Genomic DNA, 20913 nt, shown 5'->3' with positions numbered 1-20913 from the left:
TTTCCCAAAATGCAATACAAATTTTAATTCCAATCTGCTTTTTTTCCTTGACTCAAGCAATATGCACTGTGTAAGGAAACTTGGTTGATTACGTTCCTATGCCCTTTATTTTCCTGTTTGTTGTATGTTGCAAAAGAACCCCTATTTTTACTTAAATTTTTAAACATTGACTTACATTTTACATATGACAGTCTAACATACCTATGCTCTGAAATACTCTGTGTTGAAAAGATTATGCTGGTCAAGTTTATGCCGTAGTACATAACTCCTTGAAAAACTAATAACTGGACAGGTATAATGGTGGCTATATATTAGAAACTAGCTAAAAACTTCCCTTTGGCTTAAAATATATAATATATATCTGTGGATTTATGTGTAGAAAAAAATTAAGTCTTCAAAGGCAAATCAAGTCATCATTTTATAATTCATTGCTGGGAGGGTTTCCAAGTCTCTGTGTTTGGAAAAATCTTTTTAAATGATAAAACATAAGAGATGTCGTTAAAGTACAGAAAACAGAGAAGCAGACGTTATCAGCACATGTTACTATGGGTTAAAGATGGCCACAGATCCTTGTCTCTCAAGAAGTGGAATCTATTTCTTGTCTCCTTAAATTCGAGCTGGTTCTGTGACTTGTTTAGACCAGTGAAATGTGTAAGTGATGTCTGGGCCCCCTAGCCAAGGCCTCAGAGGACTATAGCAGCTTCCACTTTCTCCCTCTGGGAATCCAGCCACCCTGCTGTGAAGACACTCAGATTAGCCTCCCAGGTGGAGAGGGGTACATGGAGCAGCACAGAGGGGCCAGACATATGCGTGAAGCCTCTTCCCACCTTCCAACCCAGCCCTGCTGCCAGCTGAATGCCCCCAAGTGATGACATCAGCCAAGGCCACAGGGAGCAGAAGAATCACCCAGCTGAGCCCTTTTAGAATCCCTGCCCACAGCCAGGCTCAGATCACTTAAACTTGTTTTACTTGACTGCTTTGACCCACCATCTGCTACAACTATCAACTCTTAATCCAGAGGCAAGAGGATGGGGAATCCTCCCCAGAGGAGGACTCAACAAGTGGAGCTGAAACAAGAGCCTCAGAAGCAATGGGGAAACAGTTCACCAAGCAGCTCTGAAAAACAACCTTCTGAGAAGAGTTGCAAATGGAAAAAATTTGGAATTGACCCGAACGAAAAATTTTATAATAGAATGACAAAGATAAATAAATAAATAAATAGATAGATAGATAAATAAGAGTGACACTGACATGCGGAAGGGATGCTATCAATGAATAAATATATCAGTATGTATATAATTCCCTCTGGCCAGCACTGTGCCATTCGTCACGCGGGACACAGTATAACCTGGGATGGCTCTGTAACTCTGTAAACCCAAGGTTCTGCGTGACATATTTCCAAGGATATTTCTGATACTTTCTCTGTTCTGGTTCTCCGCGGAGGCACTGGCACTGGCTTTTGCTGTAGGAAGGAAATAGCCATCACTGCTGCTCTTGCTGCCCTAACAAGGCCAAGCCGGTGCAGGAGCATGTGTCAAAAACGTAAGTCAGTGTTTCCCCCTTTCTCCCACCAAATGGACTCAGACTCAAGCAGGAGAGATCTACCAGTTTTCCTATCTCCGCCAACAGACACCACCCCCCACCCCCCTTTTTTTTGGCCACGTCATGCAGCACGTGGGATCTTAGTTCCCCCACCAGGGATCGAACCTGCATCCCCTGCACTGGAAGCGTGGAATCTTTTTTTTTTTGGAAGCATGGAGTCTTAACCAATGGACCCCCAGGGAAGTCTCAGACAGACCTTTTAACACAGATTCCACAATAGGCTTGAAGTCTGCAGTGACAGGCTGCTTTTAAAATTGGTCTGGTGACCACATCTCCTATGGAGTGGGAGGTAAAAATCTTATGAAGAGAGGAAGGTAAGAAGGGAAAGAGAAACAACAATTGAGTCACAGGAAGGTGAAGAATTGTTTCCACCAGTTCTAAATTCATGAAAAGGAAATTCATGGTCAGACCCCCGAGTCCAACTTTATAATAGTAAAAAGCAGTCTGGCTCTTTATCTAACCTACTGCTACTGGGTTTTACCCTTAATCCCTGTGCCCGTGGTCCCACTCCCTACCGCAGTCTGGCATGTTCTGTTTTCGACTTTGAGTCTTGGCTGTGGGGTGGTCTAGTTGCAGGATTTCTGCCCTTGGGAAGCAAATTCAAGAAACGCTTGGCATGTTTATCACGGAGTAAATGCCTTCTAGAAGAATGCTGGATTTGGCGTTTGAGTAACTTGCCCTCAAATGAAAAGGCTCAGGTATATTGCTTTCATCAATTTCCAAAGACAGTGCAACCTCAAGGCCAGCAGGGGGAATCAGTGTAGAAGTCTGGCTTTCAAAGGCCGGTTGATAACATTCTCGGGCAATTAGGTTAGCATTCACGTCACTTTTAGAAGGACAGTTTGGCTGGCTTCTAACATTCCATCCATTTAAAATACCTCAATTGGGTGAGTTCTTAGTGAAACAGTGGGCTTCCTCTGGTAGGAAAGAAAAAAGTCCCATTACACATTTACCCGTATTTGATAAGAACAAGATTTCCTTTTATCAGCCTTGTCTGTCTAGCTATCTTCACAGAAAGCATAAAAACAATAAAAAGTTAAGTAGAGTGGGGAATGTAAACTTGTGGTTTTTAGAAGGGATTTAAAAGGCTTACAATAAACGTGAAGAAGTATAGGGAAATGACAGGCTATTTTGTGAGCTTAAAACATGTCACACAGAAACTAAATTCTCTTAGTTGATATACCTATAGGATCCCATATTTACTTCTGATCATAAATTTCCATATCATTCACATTGAATGTCACATAATACTACTTTCCCACGCCAAAAAGCACAGTGACCTGTGTGAATTCTAATGGTTGAATCATTTTTGCTTCTCCAGTATTAAAACCATGCCCTCTATTCTTTCCATCCATACTTACGGAGCACATACTATATGCAAGGATATTTCAGGAATTTTATAGAAATCAAAATAAGAGACTCCTGCTGTGAAGCTAGAAACGAGTAGAACCCTGCAGGTCCCCCCCCCTCCCGCCCTTCCCCAAGTATAAAACCAAGCAGTTAATGATTAGGAAAATAGAGTCACAGACTCAGTGTCTGACGTTCATTCCTGAGTTGTTTTACAGATACCATAACCGCCACCAGAGGAAAAAACGTTAACTGCATGATGACCAGACAGATGCTGGCCATGACATAAGCTGCTCCAACTTGAGTCTATGGCTACCACAATTCTAAGGACTGGCCTCAAGAGAATGGGATTAACATTATTGCACATAATAATCTATATCTTTGTGGGTATCAAAATAATTGTAGCTTGTTCTGCCCACACATGTAAGCAGGCAACTAAAATTGTCAGCAAAGAGATGCTACGGACCCATGTTGACATCTTCCAGTCTGAGAATATGTCGCCTATGTCAGCATGAAAAAGTTACAGAAGACAGACCTTCACCCCTAATCCCATAGAAATAGAATGAGGTCTGAAAAGTGGGCATTTGTAAGCAGTTCTTTGCAGGAAACTGCCCTCAGCAGGAAGCCCCTTTTCTTGTCACTTTAGCAAAGCTATACCGTAACTAATTTTAAACAAGGTACCCCCACGCTCTACTCATCTCCGGCCCAAGAACACCTTTCAAATCTTTTAATCGCACCATAATTTGTCAGTTCTTCTGGTAGATCAAAGAAGTAGGAATGAAGAATAAGTAATTAACAGATGACTAGATCTCTTCCCTAGCTTCCCCTTCAGAATCTCGTGAACAAACTGTGTGACCAAACTGTGTGAACATGATAACGTGTAGGGGAAGATAATAAGAAATCCACGAGCCTGCATGCAGTGGGGAATGGTGACCACTCAGACGCCCTATCTCAATGATTAACTGAGACTACTCCCCTCCTTGCCGTTAAAACTTTCATGGCTGAGCGGAATCTTTGGAGGCGGCTTTTGGGGGACGCTGAGTCCACCATCTCCCCAGATTGCTGGCATTCTGATGAAAGGTACCTTTCCTTTCTACCATTGGTGAGTATTGATTTTGTAAGCGGTGAGCAGAAGGACCCCCCCCATCAGATAACAAAGTGAATTCGTTTAATTGTGTAGTTCATGTTTAATTTTATATGGACGAGCTTTATAAGGGCAAAATTTCAATGTTGTGGCTACAAATTGCTACCCTGATATCTGCAGTTCCATTTTTGAACTGTGCGTGGGGATGGGAAGAGCACGGGGAGGTAAATCAGAACAAATTCATCCTTGCTACTGGGGAAACAACCGGATGGGTACTGCCTGCTGGTATACTATTACCTTTTCTTATAAAGGCCCAAGATTTCTGGACCTGGACAGGGTGCAGGCAATTCAAATACAGTGCTTTGCAGATTGGATTCCAATTCTTCAGTTCCCTGTAATGGATTATTTATCTCAGCGTCCTTCCATTGTTGTTGGACTTGACCAAGTGATATGGCTAATGAAATGTTAGCGGACATGATAGGAGCAAAGAGCTTGAACGTGTTGCATCATTGGACTTGGTGTTTGTGCTTCTGACATTGGCCATGACAAGAAGATGCCTCTGCAGCTGCTGGTTTAAAGATGAGCAGAAGAAGCCTTGGCCCAAGTTACAGTCTGGAGGCAAGCCCAGAGAACTCACAGCTTGAATTAGAACTGCCCAGCTGAGCCCAGCCTACATCAGTGGAACCACGGTCAACCTGTAAACTTGTGAGCATGAGAGTAAATCTTTTAGTTAAGGCACTGCACTATGGGGTGACTTGTTACACAGTATTATTGTGACAATAGCTGATTAATACAAATGGCATATTAACTTTTCTTAGTTCAGGAAGACTCAGTTATTTTTTTCAACTCAGCACTTTTTCATTTATAAGGGATTCAGTCTTAAATTTTGTATTTTGCCACCCAGCTACATTCTCATCTTACACATTCCAAAACTCTCTAGAAGACACACCCTCAAAAAATAAATTTAGCTTATATAAGGAGTGCTCTCAATGAGTATGCACTGCCATCAATGCTTATGTTTTATTTAACAGAGTTATGTGGGCAGCAGGATAATACTATTGATAGTTAATGCCAGCTAACATGTATTGGATATTGGCTGTGTTCTGCTCAGTGTCTAAGTGCTCTGAATACATTATCAAATTTAATTCTCATAACAACCCAATGAGGTAGGCATTACTGTTATCCACATTTCGTGGATGGGGAAACTGAGACACAGAGATGTTAAATCATTTCCCTGAGATCCCACAGTGATGTCAGCAGGGTTTCAACCCAGTCAGCTGATACCAGTGCCCACTAGTGTCTCCCTGGAAATGCAACTAGGATTTGTTAGCTGGGTAAGCTGGTTAAATTATGGGTCAGTAAAAGCATGGGAAAATGATACTTAATATAATAGCTGAAGGATTAAACTATAATCTCATACAAATTAATGTAGAACACCAAGAACATCGAGAAACTAGCTCTTCTGACACTTAAGCCAGATGGGTGCAAAGCTACAACTCTAAATTTGTTTTTTAATACTAAAGATACTTTTATTTTGAACTCATTTTAAACAATGGAGAGTTACAAGAACAGTACAAGAAACTTTCTTTTTTGCCCTGAACCATGTGAGAGGAAGTTGGGGACATAATCACCCCCTTATTACCCCCGTCAGCCCTGAATACTTTAGTCTGTATTTTCTACAAAGACATTCTTCTTCATGACCACAATGCAACCACCAAGATCAGGAGATTAGCAGTGATGACATTCCTACCATAGAAGCCACAGACCACAGTCAAGTTTTGCCAATTTTCTAAGAATACCTTTCACAGCAATCTAGGATCACACACTGCCTTTTGCTGTCCTGTTTCTTTAGCGTCCTTCAATCTGAGACCGAGATGCCCTCCTGACCTGGCCTGCACTCCGCACGGGGTGGGGGTGGGGGTGGGGGGGCGGGGGCGGGTTCACCACCTCACCACCACCACTTCAATGTGAATACCTACCTTGCTCAGCCCTGCTTAGTGGTTTCAGGAAGAAAGCAAAGAATGAAAGAAGTGGGGGGCAGTGGATGCTAGTTCCAAACATTTAAACATTTTGTTCTGGAGGTTCTCAATCTATCTTAATAGATTGAGCTTAGAAAAGTAAGTTCCCGAATTGGCTGCCTCACTACTTTAATGAAAAGCCTCACGCATGTGGCTATTCCAGTGCAGATGAAAGAGGTGTACAGTTGGGCATCACCATCTGACAGGAGTGGTAGCTGCTGCCTCCTAGGCACCAGGCGTTTAAGCGCCTCCGACCCATTACTGTGAATCCCTCCACAGTCCTACTTAGACTTTTATCTACATTTTTACAGATGAAGATTTCAAGGTTGTGGGAGGTCAGATAACTTCCCTGAAGTCCCACACTTAGTGGCAGAGCTGAGACTTTAACTCAGGTCCAGACTGTGCCAAAGCCTGAGGTCTTTCTTGCCTTGTGACCTCTTCTGACCCTTGAGATTCCTGTGACCTCTTCTGACCCTTGAGAGCTAAATTGTAAGTCTTCCGCTGAGAAAGATGCTCTTGCTGTTCCTAAGGTGTCCTCAGCAACCAGTACAGTGCTACAATCCCACAGGGGCTCCATAAACACTTGTCAAGGGATTAAGAAGCAAACTTCATTCTCCCCTAGTAATAATTTTGTTGTCATTCAAACCATGTTTCAGCTCTCAATGTAGAAGAGGTATGGTGTTTACCTGAGCCTCTGGTTGAACCTCATTAAATTGTGGACAGTTAAAAAATGTCACATCTCGGGCTTCTCTGGCGGCGCAGTGGTTGAGAATCCACCTGCCAACGCAGGGGACACAGGTTCGAGCCCTGGTCCAGGAAGATCCCACATGCCGCAGAGCAACTAAGCCCGCGCGCCACAACTGTTGAGCCTGCACTCTAGGGCCCGCGAGCCACAACTACTGAGCCCACGTGTCGCAACTAATGAAGTGTGCGTGTCTAGAGCCTGTGCTCTGCAACAAGAGAAGCCACCACAATGACAAGCCTGTGCACCACAATGAAGAGTAGCCCCTGCTCACCACGACTAGAGAAGCCTGTGTGCAGCAACAAAGACCCGAATGCAGCCAAAAATAAAAATAAATTAATTTAAAAAATTAATTTAAAAAAGTCACATCTCTTTGATCACAAATAATGGCTCCTAAAAATCAAATGTGGTACCATGTAGGAAGCAGCAGTAGTTAAGAGTTCATCTGTTTTTACCACCACCCTGGTCCAGCCTCCATCCCCCCTCTCCTGGATTGGGGCAATGGCCCTTATTCTCAACCTAGGAGCCAGATGGCTTGCTTTAAAATGCTTAAGTCAGATCACACCATTCCTCTGCTCACATGTTCCAAAACGCTCAAAGGCAGCAAGGCCTGTGTGCTGGAGAACCTGCTGTTTTCCTGCCCTGACTTCTTTCTAATCTCCTCCCCACTCACTCGCTCCAGCCACACCGGGCTCTGTGCTGTTCCTCCGGCACATGAGGGTGTCTTCTCCCCAGGTCTTTGTACTGCCCGTCCCATCCCCTCTGGCTAGACTGCTTTTCCCCCAGGTTCTTCAAGTCTTTGCTCAAACATCCCCCTTTTCAAACTGTGCTGAACATGTCACTTAAAATTGCAACATTTCCCCATCCCCACACTCCATTCCCACCCTGATCTGCTTTTTATTTTTGTCTTTCTCAATCAACCATCACCTTCTAGTATTTAATTTAGGTAGGTGTTATGTTCATTGTTTACACATATCTGCCCCTAATTGAGTGTAAGCTCCACGAAGGCAGGGATCTTTGCTTCGTTGTCTGCTGTCTCCTAAGAACCTAGACTGAACATACGCTGTTCAATAAATATTTGTGAATTAATGAAACATGCTAATCCTTTACCTGGCCTTGCATGGTTACTTCACAAATTAATCAGGGAAAAAGGGGAAAATTACTTCCTGTTCCACGTTCCTCAGGTTACTTATGAAATATGAAGTTCCTACATCATGTGGGGCAGAAGTTTTTAAGAAAGGTAGCCTAGACACAGAGCCCAGGCTCTAGTTACAATACACCTGTCACCATGTTGTCTTCTTACTGGAGCAGTTACCTTACAGAAGGAATCCCTTCCCCAGGCCAGTGGAGGTTACGTGTGGAACTTGTTACAATGCAGTTATGCAGATTGATGACTTAGAACCCCCTGGGAATGGAGTGGGGCACACAGAGCCCATGTGGGGAGATGCTGAGCAGTGCTCTCCTGGTCGCTAGTAGCAGTTCACTCAAAATAGACTCAAATAGTATGACAACCACACCCCATTCACAGAGGCTGTGTAAGACCCATGGCTGGTCTTCAATTTTAGGACAGAGAAGACCATCATCTGGTCCTACCTCTTTCCTAGAATGTCCCAAAACAGCCTATTTGTGTGGTTAGGGGGAAGAGGAAATAATTAAACTCAGGGGTCCCCAACCCGCGGACCGCAGACCAGTACCGGTCTGTAGCCTGTTAGGTACTGGGCCGCACAGCAGGAGGTGAGCGGCAGGTGAGCGAGTGAGGTTTCATCTGCCGCCCCCCATTGCTCCTCATCACTCACATTACTGCCTGAACCATCCTCCCCCGCCCACCGTCCATGGAAAAATTTTCTTCCACGAAACCGGTCCCTGGTGCCAAAAAGGCTGGGGACCGCTGATCCGCTGATTAAACCTGTTATTTTTAAAGCATATGTATCTGTTAAGGGAGACCTAAATGTGATGCAAGTTCAAGGAAAGGAAACACATGAGACTGTAGCATGCAACTGTCTCCTCCATATATTTTGTAGGTTGGTAAGTAGAGTGTCAAGTATACAGTAAGAAACTCAACGAATACCTGCCACAGGATTGGACTTTACAGCATTTCCACGAGGAAGGTATGACCCCAGCACACCACAACTTGCCAGTGGCGTATCTTGGGATAAAAACAGCACAAGGCAATGCACCAGAGAACTATTTTCAATATCACACATCCCCTCTTAATAGATAACATATAGCTCTCCCATATGGCATATTAGAACAAATACTTTTACTCTGATATGGTTAGTTTTTAATCCAAGGATTTCCAAGTACTTTACAAACACTATTCATTAGCGCAGTCTTCCCTGGGGAAGTTGCAACGCCTCACTGAGATACAAAACACAATCAATAACCATTAAGGAACGACAATAATAAGAAACATATTAATGTGTTGTGTTTTTTTTTTAAAGAATGGGAAACCAGCAAAGGGGAATTTAAGCAACTTTCCGTAAGTATTCCAATGAATTCATGGTGCAACTAGGGTTAGAAATCAACTTATGCTGGTGTTCATGGTTATAAATCACACTGGTCTTCAGGCAGTAAAACATAACCTGGTGTCTACATCATAACTGGGAAAATTATGACCAAAATAAAGCTTAGCACGATAATGGGCTTCTTTTGCTCTCTCGCAAACAAAACAACAATTGTACTTTTTTGCTAACTTTAAGCCCTCAGGTTAAATTTCCTTCCAAAAATTATATTTCTCGCTATTTTCATTTATGTTTCTGAATTGAGATAACTGGGGTGCCTACACATTCTGTTTAAAACAGGCACACATTGTGCTCTGTGCAGATGTTAAATACAGAACTGGCTAGACAAAACACTGTTTTGCTTTTTTGTTGAAGAACAGAAAATACATAAAGATGTTCTCTAAAAGAAGAATCATCCCATGAATAAATTCAAAAGCTGTTAGGCATCTTTGTCATGAATTAATGTTTGTTGAGTACCTACAAAGTTCAAGATGGCGGAGAGGGAATAAATTAGGTTATTTGAAAGACAAAAGACTTTCCCTTTGGGAGTTGACAAAAGAAAGATGGATGGAGTGGTTTCCTGAGAGGCACCTGCTCGCAGAAGGTGAAATTAAAGCTTGAGGCAATCCAGAGATAAACATAAAATTTTATCTCATACAGGTAGATCTCAATAAATGTTGGGTATTTCAGCTGAATTAGATGAGAAATATCTGACTAAGTGCTTCGATTATCCACTTTGCTTTGCCCACATGGCTCTTTGGGAAATCACTGATTGAAGATGTACATGTGCTGAGTGCAAGTGTCCCTTGCGGAGGTGACAATTCAATGCACATATACGTGAAGCTGCACAGGGTCCACTTATAATGGGAAGTTAAAACCTCCATTTTCGTGTTTCTATCCTTTCCCCCCTTTAAAATAGTTGCTCCTTCAGTGTTGAAACATACTATTTTAAGTGGTGAAAATAAAAACTTTAAGACGCTGATTTGGTATTTTGAGCTTTAGAGTGAAAGCAATGTATGGGTTTTCCACAATTCAAAATGAACTTTTTATCAACATGGGCCCTAACTCAAAAATAATGCTATAGATGATAAAACTTGACAACCACTCCTAAGCTTACTATCAACTATAAAAACAACAGTGCTGGGCTTCCATGGTGGCGCAGTGGTTGAGAGTCTGCCTGCCGATGCAGGGGACACGGGTTCGTGCCCCGGTCCGGGAAGATCCCACATGCCGCGGAGCGGCTGGGCCCGTGAGCCATGGCCGCTGAGCCTGCACGTCGGGAGCCTGTGCTCCACAATGGGAGAGGCCACAACAGTGAGAGGCCCGTGTACCGCAAAAAAAACCCCCAAAACAAAAAACAACAGTGCTATATATATGTATTTTATCTCTCTTTAAAAATGGTGGAATTCCAGTAATGGTTTTAACCAAATATTTACTTAATAGATATTAAGCTAGTTAATGGCTATTGGGCACTAAAAATGTGGTGTGTCCAAGTTGAGATGTGTTGTAAATGACAACTACACATCTGGTTTTGAAGACAGCACAAAAAAATATAAAATATTAACAATTTTTATATTGACTACATGTTGAAATGACAATAGTTTGGTTATATTGGGATAAATAAAATACAGAGTTACAATTAATGTTGCCTGTTTCTCTTACTTTTTGAAAAGACATTGCTTCTCAATGTTAAAAAAAATTCTCAAAATTTAAAAAAGGTAAAAATTATATATACATTTATGGGTCACATTATAATTCTCTTGCATGGTGCTACTCTCGAGATAATTGGAGAGGAGTGGAACAGTGCAGCAGATAGATACTGAAGCGGAAGCTGTCATATCCCCACCGTTGTCCCTTGGGCCCCTCCTCTGATCTCCGCAAACTCCCGTGGCTGTGGCTTCTCCTTGTGAACACGTGTGACACTCTGCCATAGGAGTTTTTCTAGTCTCAACAGGATACTTGTCCTGTACAGCCAATTTGGAAGCAGCCCTCAACCAGTGATGGACAGGAGTAGGAAATTAACACCTGCTTTCATACCCCCTGAGTGGGACACCTCTGAGGCTCCCACATGGTCTCCCAGAGTTCTCCTGCAGGACCCGGTCCTGCATTTCTCTCCTTCCCTTCCCTGTCTCATATCCCTACTTCCCCCCTGGTGCTTTCTGGAATCACTCCCCAAATCAACTGCTTGCCCTTGAATGCTTGTCTTAGGGTGGGCTTCTAGGGAACCTGATCTAAGACATTTTTAAATCAAACAATTACACAAACATATTGTCCCTAATCATGATAAATGCTAGTAGAGGCAAGGGCTTCTAAGGTCATCAAAGAGGACTTCCCTGTGGAAAGGGCATTTGAGCTGAGAAGTTAAGGCACTTACTATGTGAAATTAATCAGTAGAAATGAATAAGGCAAAAAGGGAGAGATCGGGGCTTCCCTGGTGGCGCAGTGGTTGCGGGTCCGCCTGCCGATGCAGGGGACACGGGTTCGTGCCCCGGTCCGGGAGGATCCCACATGCTGCGGAGCGGCTGGGCCCGTGAGCCATGGCCGCTGGGCCTGCGCGTCCGGAGCCTGTGCTCCACAGCGGGAGAGGCCACAGCACTGAGAGGCCCGCGTACTGCAAAAAAAAAAAAAAAAAAAAGGGAGAGATGGATGAGTGTTCTAGGTGGAGTGAAGAGCATGTCCAAAGGCCCTTATGTGGGAAAGACCCTGGCATCTTTGAAGACATGGGGTGGCCAATGGGGCTGAAGCTTAGATGGTGAGGGCCACAAGCTTGGCTTAAATGAGAGCTACGCAGGCAAATGTAGTAGGAGGAATTAACGTGGAGAGGGAATGTTCCAAGGTGGGGAACAAGGCTAGAGGTGAGAGTGAGCATGTGTGACTGGGAGTCGCTTCTGGAGCACTGTCATCAAGGGGAGTGGAGCACGGAGAGAAGCCGGATGAAGAACTAGCGGTCTTATTACAAAGGGCTTTGTACCCTTTGCTAAGGAGGCAGATGCTTCCATGGAGGGTACTAGGGAGCCACGGAAGGGTTCTCTCTCACATGGCTGCTTTGTGGAGTATGGCCCTCTTCACCAGCCTACTGTGAGCCCTCTTCACCAGCCTAAGCAAAAGGAGAACTCCAGCCTCCTTTTTCCCATTTCTGCATACATTCTATGATTCCCAGACCTACTGTAATTTCTCCTTTTCCTACTTGTGTCCACATCCACATGTTTTCTTTCCCATCAAGCCGTGCTTTAAGAAGGCATCAGCTGTCATTTTCAATTTAGTGTAAATTACTTTTATTTAGTAATTAACTCATCACCTCTCCCAAGTCTGCTGATAACACTGTAATTACCTAGTATTCCTAACTATAGTACATAATTACTATACTGAGAATCAAGGTCTCCTGGTCTTGAATTGAAATACCTCCAAATGACTATTAGGCATATTCCAAAAAGAGTTACTGGGGTCTTACTTCTCTTTGAATAACTAAAATTCTACATATATTTTCTTTATGTTCTCTTCCCAATGTTATCTCTATTTCTCCTGTGCCAGGGCAATACTTGTTGGCAGTGAATCATTTCCTTGAGATGATAATAACATTCTTAATAGCCACCTGAAACAATTAGTCAACAGACTCAAGGACTAGGCAAAAACTGTCTCGGGTGGCTGATGTTATTTTAGACAAGTCAATGTAAATATCAGAAGCCACATCGAAAGACAAATAGGAACATTTGTTTTTTCTCTCCCGGTGCCAGAGGAGGCCATAGACAATTAAGTATTGCCAGTATGTACCACGCTACAGACATAAAACGACACGTGAATCTCTAGCTGTACAGTGTTCTGGCATGTGCTTTGTTCTTTCTGCCAAACTGGTCAATTTGCAGAAGTCTGCTCTTATCTAATGCCCTTTTTTGGATAATTCTAAAGAATTCCAGCTGTCTCCTCTCCACAGAAATATGTTTGGTAAAAACATATATCAGACAGCCTGTGATCAATGAGAAGAGAATCCTCTGTAAGTGACTGCATGCATTCAAAATGGAAATCAGTCTGCCTAATGGCCAATGGCCTCTCCCCTCCCATGGGTTCCAGGGACAGTCATTTCATACATAGAGCCTCTTCCCACTTAAACAAATGGAACCCCATGAGAAGGCAGAGGCTGCAGCAGGGAGCAACACACAGAAACAGTTTGATGGTAGCGGGATGATGGAGCATTTACCGTCAGGAGGACCACAGGAGAACATGCGCGCAACAGCAGCTTGAGAAAGGTTTTTAGGACTTTCTATCTTCTTGGCAGTTTGTTTATGAGAATAAATTACTCTACCTCTCCCAGTTCGAATTACAAATGTCAGATGACTCTGGACTTGATTCTGGAACCAATTTCCCTGTTTTATCCCAGAGAATTTGTACCTTCTGGAAGTGTCAAAACGTCTTGAGTTTTTAACACTTAATGCTGTGAATGTTTTCTTCAGAAAACTCAGTGGAATGAATGCTGCCTTGTGCCTGACAATGTCAATCAAAAACATGTCAAATTAGATGAAAAGTTTTTCTGATCACATGACAATGTCTGGACAAATACTCAAATATAGGCATTTAATCCTTCAAACCATCCAAACGAATGGCAAGTGAATAATTTCCTCTAAAACTGGCTATTAAATGTATGATTGGAATAATTTAGAGGAACAAATAATTACAGGAAGAAACATTATGTATTCCAAAATGAAAGATGACCCTTCAAAGTCTGTCCTATGAAAACTAATTAAATTATGATTTCGGTCCGTTTTAATGACACCTAATAATATTTTCTACAGGTAAGTTTTAAGAGGGTTAAACAAAGACTTAAGACTGCGGTTATTATGATTAGGAAGCAGAGATTCACTGCTCCCTTAAATATCTTCCTTTATCATAGCCCAAATCCCACACTCTTGCAAGAGTTTGCCATGTTTTCCTGTATGGTTTCCATAGAGCACCCCAGTTTAGCAATTTTGTGGTGATGCGAGTTTGGGCATAGTAGTAAAATAAGAAAGCAGCACTACTTACCTGGAGCTATCTGAAACATGAAATATGATGGGCAGCTTTTAATTTCTCCCTTTAGCTTTTTTCCTTTTTGCCTCTTCTAGTACGAATTCATTAATCATATTTATATGTTAACTCACTATCTTTTGTTGACTCATGGGCTAAATAATATATTTTTACTAATGCTCTGGTAAAACTAAAATGCAGACTTAAAAAAAAAAAGAATTCTTATCCAAGGATTTTGATTCCAGTTGCTGATAAAGACACAGGATGTGTGTGTGTGTGTGTGTGTGTGTGTGTGTGTTTTCAATGTCACCCATGAGGCATGCTGATATTAGAGAAAACAGCAAAGAACCAAAAGTCAAAGTATGAGACTGGATTATTTTTCCCCATTAAAAGCCAGATCTGACACAAATTCCCTAAACATCACCACTGCTGTGTCAAGTCTTTGTGGTGCCAATATTTGGTGAGCAGTAAGGAATACTTACTGGCGGTCCATACACTCTTCATTCTGCTTGTTGGAGAAGGTTATTGTTATTCACGTGATGGATAGAAACAAAAAATGAGTCCTCTGAGAGACCATAACCCTACAGGTCCATAATTCTTTTCTGACAGTGCCACATGAATCACTTTAGTCACTTAAGTTTTGAACCTGTTTGTCTCCCTGAAGGAACAAGAGAAATCCTACGTAAAAGGTATCCAACCTGAAAAGAGGACTCTGCAGCTCTTCACCTCAAGCAAGATAAATTAGAAACATAGAAAGGACACTCTGTTATCACGGCTGCGGGTGTGGAGAAGCACATCTAAATATTTCCCGAGGACACGATGAGCATCCTTCCATGATTATTTTAGGGCAGGGGTCAGCAAACTCCAGCCCACAGGCCTGTTTCTGTACAGCCTGCACGCCAAGAATGGTTTTTACATTTTTTAAAGGGTTGTAATAAAAACAAAGAAAAATATGTGACAAAGACCATATGTGGCATGTGAAGCCCCAAATATTTCCCATCTGGTCCTTTATAGAAGTGTGCTGCCTCCTGCTTTAGATCAACCGGATGAAATAGTAGGAGATGACTCAGCCAGCCTACACATCTGAAAACCACACATCTGAACGCCTGGTGGAGGGACGATTAACCATGTGGCATAGGAATTGGCTGGATCCCCTGTTCAGATACCCATTGACCAGCTCCAATCCACCAAAGACGTCACTTTCTGCAAGGCAGCAAAGTCCCCGTTTCTGACATCTTCTCACTGATTCCAAGACCTCAGGCTGTTTTGAAAATGACTTCTGATTAAACATCAGCTTAAGTCGATAAGGGGATTTAATATTTGAGGGGGGTCCCAAAGAATCCAAGGGCAGAGACACAGCCATGATGTAGGAAGTCTTGGAACAGGAAATTAGGAAGCCCTTTGGGATTATGGCAGTTTTAAAAAATTTGCCTACAAAGTTTTAGATACTCCTCCCTTCAAGAGGTGGAGCTTAATTTGCCTCCCCTTAAGTACATGTTGGATTTGTTAAGGACTTGCTTATAATTAATAGAATACAGCTGAAGGGATGGTATTTCACTTTTGAGATTAGGTTATAAAAGGGCTGCCACTTCCCACCTTGCATATGCTCTCATTCTTTTGGGTCATTTGCTCTGCAGGAAGCCAGCTTCCTGTAGACAGGACATGAGCACATATCCTCATGTCATGAGTATACAGATCAGGTTACAGAGAGACCCACATGGGGAGGAACTGTGGTCTCTGACCACAAGTTCAGAAAGCAAGTACCCAGAGCCAGCCTCCCCAAGAGAGGGTGTGTGGGGGAAGGTGTGGTGAGTATATAGGGACATTGAGCTGAGTAGTTGCCACAAATACTATGTTACAAAGGTTTATCCCACCTTCAATCAGCTGTGGGTATGAAGGACCCTCCAGGGGTTGAGTGCATTTTAATGTATTGTTGCCCTTTTCCTTTTGCGATCTATTTGTATCTTCATAGACTGCAGCTCATCGTGGTCCAGCCCAGTCCATCGAGTCCTTCCTCTTTTATGGAAACTGATATTTAGTTTCTAAGTCCAGAACAGTGGGTTTCCTTGCAAGAAATCCCAATATTGCCTACAGAGAATTGTAGCAGTTTGAGCTGCTCACCCCTGCAGCCTTTCTCCCGCCTCCCCTCCAAACTTACCTCCATTTTTTTCTACTTCACCTGTCCCTCTTCTACCTGTTCCTTATTTCCCCTGCCCTGTGCATGTTGGGGCATCATTGTCAGCAGACAGCATTCCAACCTGTCTCTCTCCCACCCCCCACCCCTACACCTTTAGCTCGAAGAGCTGTGGGTGTGAAATGGCATTTCCCCATATCTGATCTAGCCCTCTCATTTGTAGAACAGAGAGAACCAGACTTATGTAAGCAGATGTTCAGAAACGATCTCTGTTGACACTTGGCTTCAAAACGTGTAAAGGTTGGTTTGGCCATCAGTTGTTTTTCATGTATTGAACACTTAACATGACTTACCGTGATATTGAGATATACTGAGAAATATTTATTTGATCTTCATCTCCAGTTCTTGGCACAGAGCTCCTTAAACCTCTGAGTAATTTCCTGAGTGATAGAGTTAATAGGAGCAACTACTGTTAGCCATAATAAACCATACCTGAGCTTATGCCAATGAGGTGACTCTTGGCGGACTTAAGGATGGAGGTTAATTGCAAGAGGACTCTATGTGATTAGAGGGTTGGAACTTTCAGCCCCACTCCCAACCTCTGGGGAGGGGAGAGGGGCTAGAGATTGAGTCCATTCACCAATGGCCAATGATTTAATCAACTATGCCTACATAATGGAACCTCCATAAAAACCCTAACAATGAGGTTTGGACAGCTTCCACATTGGTGAACACATCCACATGCTGGGAGGTGGCATACCCCAAATCCACAGAAGCTCCTGTGCTTGGGACCCATCTGAACCTCACCCTGAACCTCACTCTTCATTTGTATCTTTTACAATAAACTGATAAAAGTAAGTACCCTGTTTTCCTTGAGTTCTGTGAGTGGTTCTAGCAAAGCATCAAACCCAAGGAGGGGATTGTGAGGATCTCCTTACTTGATAGCTGGTCAGTCAGAAGTACAGGTTGCCCCAACCTGCAGTTGGCATCTAGGGTGGGGGTAGTCTTGTGGGACTGAGCCCTTAACTTGTGGGGTCTGATCCTAACTGTGGGTACTTGGTGTAAGAATCGAATTAAGTTGTGGAACACCCAGTTGGTGATGTTGGAGAGCCAGAGAATTGGTTGGTGCAAGGAAAAAGCTTACACATTTGGTGTCAGAAGTGTGAGTACAAAGAGATCACAGTAGTAGTACTTAGGCATTGTGCTAAATGCTTCACATGCATTATCTCACTTAATCCTCACCCAAACTACTGTGAGATGGAGTCCATCCTTTCCTCATTTTTTAGATAAGGCAATTGTGGTTTCCAATTAAGAAATGTACCTAAATTCCCACTAATCAAGTGAGATTTAGATCCAGTCTAACTACCCTCAGATTATGTCCATACTTTGATTCCCACCTCCTTTTAAGCATTTGGAACACACCCTAACAAATTCATTGCTGATTAGCCTGAAATGCCCTTCACCTCCCAAAGATCTTTGTTAATAAGGATAACAGAAATTGCTCTGGGGTAGATTTAGCTGTTGTCAAGTAACCACAGGTCTGATATTCTGGGGGCTATTCTCTGCCCAGGAAAAGGAAGATTTCAAAACCTAAATTACACACAAGGCATGCAATCCTAGAAAACAAAGGGATTAATAGGCTTCCTGTAACTGTAACTACCACATTCTGCTTTGGGGAGCAATATTTTATTACCATATTCACTATTCTTTTAGTTCCTAAAGAACTCTTTCAACAATGATTTATCTTAACTTTTTTTTTTTTTTTTTCCAGGAAAGCAAGCAGTATACTTCATTCAAGAGAAATGATCTGCAGTCATGGCAAATTCCCCTTGTTCCTTTGCTTATCCATTTGTTCATTCATGGTCACTTACAAATATTTACAGAGTGCCTGGTATTAAAAAAAATGTTGTTTCTCTAAAATACTATAAGCCCTTTCACTTTTAGAGGTAAATATATGTGAGACTTCATGGCTGCACTTGTGCTCAGTATCTCTTTCTTTTTACAGTAGAAGTCTATTACCTTGAAGATGAAAAAGGGGCCAATAGCCAGTAATAATTGACAGTTTTTCAACATAAAGAGCAAAGACTGTTCTATAAACTAAAAGGAAAGACACAAACAAACAAGTACATTCCAAGCTATGTATGTTACGTTTTTCAGGAAATTGGCTTTTTATTTCTTTTCTTCGCTGAAACTTCACCGTTAGCTCATAAGGGCTTATGATTCTTTTTGCTAGCACCTGTTGAAGAAATAATGGCAGACTTACTGAAGGGATAACAACAGATAAATGGCCAGGAATGTTCTACACAGAGGAAAGTAAAAGTTTGAAATCTCTTTAGGGAAAGAATACACACGGCAGGAAAAAAATAATTTGACCATACATTTTCTGGGAAATGAACAAGACTTCCTCCCTGCCCCGGATACGATTTTACTGGACTGAGTCAGTTTTCAATTCTACACTCAGGCTACTTAAAAAAGCATTTTGCTTTCTGGATTTCTTCGTGGGGAGAGAAAAATGGATATCTATCACCCAGAAGAAGTAATCGTAATAATACTACTAATAATAGTGATAACAGCTATCATTTTTGAGTGCCTACTTTAGGCTTGTTCTTTATATGTATACACTTCTAATCCTTGCCCAAATCCCAGAAAGTAAGGATTATTATTCCTATTTCACAGTGAGAAAGATGAGGCTTAAAGGAACTTCCCAAGGTCTACAGGCTAGTTAAGTAGCAGAGCTGGGATTCAAACCCAGATCTGGCTTTCATTCTAGCCTGTGCCCTTTCTGCCATGACACACCGCATGGTGTCTCTCCAACTGACTTTGGACCAGGAAAACTTTCCCAGCTTACTGTATGAAAATACTCATTGTCATATAATTAAATTTTATGCAGAATTATATTTAACTTAGGATTTAATTAATTTTCTAGGCACAGGTTCAAGGTGAAGTCATCACTATCTTTTGTTTCAGGATTTTGTTTTCATTCTTTGTCCCAGTAAACATCCTCTTGGCAAGCCAGCAGCTTCCTCTGAAGGCAGCTTTTGGTAGTTGAGAGATGTGATATTTTAACCACGTTTCACAGATTACTAATTTTTGTGGTCAGTGAGCTAGACTGCTTCAAAACTTGCCTCGTGACACTTAGTATTTGCATATGTAACCCTATTCAGTATCCATGAATAAGCTGACTAGTAAAGCCTCAGGATTCAGCCTCCTAAGATCGACGACGTCTGGATTTCAAAATCCAGGTCTTAAACCCGTTATTGTGGCTCTTCACATTATTTCTAAGACCTCTATTTTAAAATGCATCCCAAGGAAACCTTGACCTGCAGAAACAACACTGAAGGACACTAGTTATTAAAACAAGGAGCTGGTAAAGTGATTAGAAAGCTAAGCAGATGATGTGGTCCAACTTTCCCTAACTGAATGAGCTGTAGATAAGGAAATCCGTAGCTGTTGAGCAGCAAGAGCAAAGCAATTCCCCATGGCGGCCAATATATAAACATCAGGCTTCCAAAGCCAAGGTTAATGTACCAGCCAAGGAATTTCCAGATGTAAACAGAAGCTCAAATTTCGCCTCTGCCTGGGGCTGCCATTTAAAATAAAGCCACCCATAAACAGTACTTTTGGCATGCCTTTGACCCACTGTCAAACAACTTGGAAATGCAGAATGACATTTAAAAAGTGAACACGCGGATTTTAAAAGCCTGATTCCATATAGCCTTCCAACTCACTAGTGCACTCTTAAGACTAACAGCACTGCTGACTTTCTCTAAGTCCTATTCTTGTAAGGTACAGATCTCTTTCCACAAGTGTGTTTCCTATGGAAACACATCCCAGCCACCACAGCCAGTCACCACGTGTCTGTTCTTCTTTGCCTTTATTTCCCCTTCTGATGTTTAATCACTTCTCCCACTGCATGGATTTTCATTTTCTATATCTCTGCTCTGCTCACTTTCACGTGCCATGCTTTTTTCTCATCCTTGGCCTTTACCTCTGGTTGGGTACACCTTACCTATAGCTTCTCTCCACACCTCCAGGATTCCAAGGTGGGATTTTCAGCAACGCCAATACTGCCCTAAAAATTCACTTTGATCTTTCATCATGAAGCAAGAAATGGAAAGAAGGGTATTGATAACAAAGGATATCATTGGTCATAACATTATGTCCTCTTAGTTGTTACTATCTTAGAAAACAAAGACACAGCAATTCATCGATCCATAGTTCCTGATGATTGACCTGAATGCTCAGCGTTCATTCTTCCTGCTGGTAGTTCCCCTGTTTTCTTTTGGGAAAGAAGAGTTTTCAGCATAACTGATCTCCTCTCTCCCCGGCTCCTGTGGTCCCTGCGTTGCCGTGTAACCTAGGCCTAGTCAGAACACTGAATGTCCCTGGATTGACCCAAGACTGGCCAAGCAGAGGCAATGAAACTCGGTTCCAGATATTTTGTTGGAGTGGTTGAGAAAGAGGCACATTTTTTTTCCCCACTGGGG

The 20913-nt window shown here is 42.4% G+C and overlaps 1 protein-coding gene across 1 annotated transcript in view; it reads right to left on the bottom strand.

Moving 5' to 3' along the window:
• MACROD2 (mono-ADP ribosylhydrolase 2) overlaps positions 1 to 20913 on the bottom strand; it is a 1989932-nt gene that overhangs the window by 123888 nt on the left and 1845131 nt on the right. The window lies entirely within an intron of this gene.

The sequence above is a fragment of the Delphinus delphis genome, chromosome 15 (genome assembly GCF_949987515.2).
Source record: "Delphinus delphis chromosome 15, mDelDel1.2, whole genome shotgun sequence".
Taxonomy (NCBI): domain Eukaryota; kingdom Metazoa; phylum Chordata; class Mammalia; order Artiodactyla; family Delphinidae; genus Delphinus; species Delphinus delphis.
This window is presented reverse-complemented; position numbering and strand designations above follow the sequence as displayed.